Consider the following 4,896-nt stretch of genomic DNA (forward strand, 5'->3'; position numbering starts at 1 on the left):
TGCTTGCTGGCTGCCAGTGTGGTTTCACTAGCAAGTGTGGGCAAGGATATTTTTTAGAAATTGAAAATGATTGCTGCCAAACTGTGAAACCAACTGCTAAATCTATCTACTCCTTTAAAAAAAATCTTCTATTCATGTTTAGTGAATCTGTGCAAAGATCCTTCTTGTCACAAACATACTTAACTCAAGGACCTTCCTAAGAAACTCCTGTGGGGAGCTTAAACTACAATCAAAACATTAAGTGATCTCTCCGCTCCCCTCCCATCATTCACTTCCAGCCCTGGCAAGTCAACAAGATGGCTTCTCAGGAGCACATCCAGATGAATTAGAGCCCTTAACAAAACCTAAGTAAAGGTGGACTTTCTGGGAACAACTGTCAATTGAAGGGCATTTATCACTGAAGATATTTGCTTTGGGGGTTTTGTATTGAAGACAGGGAGTGAATTTAGACATGCAGAAGGCCAAATCCACAAGTATTTGTGTGGCTATAAATATTAAATGTATACATAAATCATGTGCATACATGCGCTACTCTCTTTTCCCACACCCAGCCCATAACTAGACTACTGATTTCTGGAAAGCTAGGACATTTCCGGGCTTCCCTGGTAGCTCAGCTGGTAAAGAATCGCCTGCAATACAGGAGACCCCAGTTCGATTCCTTGGTTGGGAAGATACACTGGAGAAGGGATAGGTTACCCACTCCAGTGTTCTTGGGCTTCCCTAGGGGCTCAGATGGTAAAGAATCTGCCTGCAATGTGGGAGACCACTCCAGTACTCTTGCCTGAAGAATCCGCATGGACAGAGGAGCCTGGCAGGCTACATTCCACGGGGTCGCAAAGAGTTAGAGTCGGGCATGACTAAGCGACTAAGCACAGCACATAGCACAGGACATTTCCATCATGCTCAGCCTTCGTCACGGCTGTATACAGTGCTCTCCACAGGGCAGCTGTAAGTGCAGTGGGTAAGGGCAGGGGCTCGAGAGAAGACTGCCTGAGGTTCAAATCTTCGGCATACAAACCTTGGGCACACAACATACTCTTTCATTTACATCCTTCAAATGAATGTGAAGCATTTGGAAGAAGTGACTGGCACAAAATAAATGCTAAGTAAATACTGGTGATTATTAACTAACTACAGCCTGCTGTGCTTTGTGTGTGGACTTCCCTGGTTGCTCAGATGGTAAAACTTCTGCCTACAGTGCAGGAGACCCAGGTTCGATCCCTGGATTGGGAGGATCCTCTGGAGAAGGAAATGGCAACCCACTCCAGTACTCTTGCCTGGAAAATCCCATGGATGGAGGAGGGTGGTAGGCTACAGTCCATGGGGTCGCAAAGAGTCGGACATGACTGAGTGACTTCTCTTTCACTTTCAGAGCCTGCTGTGCTTTATGTGTAAATGACTGTATACCCCATGGATTCTTAGGAGGAAAGACTCTAGAATGGAAACAGTTCTCAACTGGTAAAATAGAGACACATTGTATCTTCAAACTCAGGGACATGAAGTCACTAAAATTATGTCCCCAGAAATAACAGATAGATAATATATACCTCCTACAAACTCTGATGCTGGGAGGGATTGAGGGCAGGAGGAGAAGGGGACAAGAGAGAATGAGATGGCTGGATGGCATCACCGACTTGATGGACATGAGTTTGAGTGAACTCCGGGAGTTGGTGATGGGACAGGGAGGCCTGGCGTGCTGTGATTCATGGGGTCGCAAAGAGTCGGACACGACTGAGCAACTGAACTGAACTGACAAACTAACCACCACAGAGGAAGTGCTATTGAACTTCAGGTGTCATTGTGGCCAAATAGAAACTACCTTGGCATAGAGAGCAAGAAATCTAAACTGTAGTCTAAATCTGTCCTTAACAAGCTGTGTGACTTTGGTATAATCATCGTATCTCTCTAGACCTCAATGCTTTCATATATATAATGAGAAAATTGATCTAGCAGTGTTAGCCAACAACGTTCTGCTCTGATGGAAATGCACTGCATCTGCACTGTCAGGTATGGTAACCACATGTGACTGTTGAACACTTAAAGTACGTAAAATGCACTGAGGACCTGTGTTTTAATTTTCATTTTATTTATTGATCATTAAAGTGTTTCCTAAGATCTTTTAGATAAAGTGTTTTCAAAGACTTTTTCTGGTTCTACAATTCTGTGATCCATAGAGCTTCTCTAGGTAAAAACGTGGAAAGCAAGTATTAATTTTTTTTTTTGAAAGCAAGTATTATTATAGTGGATCATAAACCTTATTCAGTCTCTAGAGTCTGTTTACTTGGTAGGTAACTAAAAGCAAATACATGAAAAGAAACCATTAAGAAGTACACAGATATGAGAAATTAGAAGTGGTCCTCCCTAGAGGGAGAAGAGTACTCCAATGACCCCCCAATGATATTTTCCAAGTCTTTGATTATACCAGGTTTGAAATATCTCACCTTCTGAAAGGCAATAGCCAATAGCAATTGATGTTTATTGAGTACTGTGGATTAGCTCTTTGATTCACAACAATCTTGTGGTATAGACATATTATTATTCTTGATTTACAGAGGAAGAAAGTGAGACACAGAAATGTTAAGTAACTTGTTACAGGCTATCCAGCTACAAAATGAATGGATGAGCCAGGATATGAACTTACACAATTAGCTCCAAAGTCTGTCTTTGTAAAAATGAAAACAAACTTCTTAATGAAGAATAACACACACACACATACAGAACAGTGCTCAGAGTGTATGCTTGATGAATTTTCACAAAGCGAACACACCCACATCATTTCCAGACTGAAGCTACCATTATTATGGCTCCATTCAGTCGCTGCTCACTCCACCCCAACCGATTTCTAACACCATAGATTAGCAGAGCTTGTACTTTAACCACTGTGTTGTTTATCCCTGAAGACAGTATTAGAAGATCATATCCTTGTAACCAAGAGAAACAAACACATACAGCAAGAGAAACAGCTATTAATGATCTAAATTCCATCAGTAATAAAAACGGACAGTTCACAGACAGAGTTGCTCATTCCCTCAGCACATATTTATTAAGTACCTACTGTATGGCAACCTCGAGAAGGAAATGGCAGCCCACTCCAGTGTTCTTGCCTGGAGAATCCCAGGGGCAGCAGAGCCTGGTAGGCTGCGTCTATGGGGTCGCAAAGAGTCAGGAACAACGGAAGCAACTTAGCAGCAGCAGCAGCATACAGCAACCACTATGTTAAGCACTGGGTTGTCAGCTCTGATCAAAATAGACAGGATTTGGAGCAGCTGTGAAGAGATATCCCATGCCCAAGGTAAGAGAAACCCAAATAAGACGGTAGGTATTGCGAGGGGGCATCAGAGGGCAGACACACTGAAATCATAATCACAGGAAACTAATCGATCTGATCACATGGACCACAGCCGAATGAGGTCCACTGGAGAAGGGAATGGCAAACCACTTCAGTATACTTGCCTTGAGAACCCCATGAACAGTATCAAAGGGCAAAATGATAGGATACTGAATGAGGAATTCCCCAGGTCGGTAGGTGCCCAGTATGCTACTGGAGCTCAGTGGAGAAATAACTCTAGAAGGAATGAAGGGAAGGAGCAAAAGCAAAACCAATACCCAGTTGTGGATGTGACCGGTGACAGAAGCAAGGTCTGGTGCTGTAAAGAGCAATATTGCATAGGAACCTGGAATGTTAGGTCCATGAATCAAGGCAAATTGGAAGTGGTCAAACAGGAGATGGCAAGAGTGAACGTAGACATTCTAGGAATCAGTGAACTAAAATGGACTGGAATGGGTGAATTTAACTCAGATGACCATTATATCTACTACTGTGGGCAGGAATCCCTTAGAAGAAATGGAGTAGCCATCATGGTCAACAAAAGAGTCCGAAATGCAGTACTTGGATGCAATCTCAAAAATGACAGAACGATTTCTGTTCATTTCCAAGACAAACCATTCAGTATTACAGTAATCCAGGCCTATGCCCCAACCAGTAACACTGAATAAGCCGAAGTTGAACGGTTCTATGAAGACCTACAAGACCTTTTAGAACTAACACCCAAAAAAGAGTCCTTTTCATTATAGGGGACTGGAATGCAAAAGTAGGAAGTCAAGAAACACCTGGAGTAACAGGCAAATTTGGCCTTGGAGCACGGAATGAAGCAGGGCAAAGGCTAATAGAGTTTTGTCAAGAGAACGCACTGGTCATAGCAAACACCCTCTTCCAACAACACAAGAGAAGACTCTACACATGGACATCACCAGATGGTCAACACCGAAATCAGATTGATTAGATTCTTTGCAGTCAAAGATGGAGAAGCTCTATACAGTTAGCAAAAACAAGACCAGGAGCTGACTGTGGCTCAGATCATGAACTCCTTATTGCCAAATTCAGACTGAAATTGAAGAAAGTAGGGAAAACCACTAGACCATTCAGATATGACCTAAATCAAATCCCTTATGATTATACAGTGGAAGTGAGAAATAGATTTAAGGGACTAGATCTGATAGATAGAGTGCCTGATGAACTCTGGATAGAGGTTCTGACATTGTACAGGAGACAGGAACCAAGACCATCCCCATGGAAAAGAAATGCAGAAGAGCGAAATGGCTGTCTGAGGAGGCCTTTCAAATAGCTGTGAAAAGAAGAGAAGCAAAAAGCAAAGGAGAAAAGGAAAGATATACACATCTGAATGCAGAATTCCAAAGAATAGCAAAGAGAGATAAGAAAGCCTTCCTCAGTGATCAATGCAAAGAAATAGAGGAAAACAACAGAATAGGAAAAACAAGAGATCTCTTCAAGAAAATTAGAGATTCCAAGGGAACATTTCATGCAAAGATGGGCTCGATAAAGGACAGAAATGGTATGGACCTAACAGAAGCAGAAGATATTAAGAAGAGGCGCAA

The sequence above is a fragment of the Moschus berezovskii genome, chromosome 18 (genome assembly GCF_049115385.1).
Source record: "Moschus berezovskii isolate FMDL1 chromosome 18, NW_MosBer_1.0, whole genome shotgun sequence".
NCBI classification, from domain to species: Eukaryota; Metazoa; Chordata; class Mammalia; order Artiodactyla; family Moschidae; genus Moschus; species Moschus berezovskii.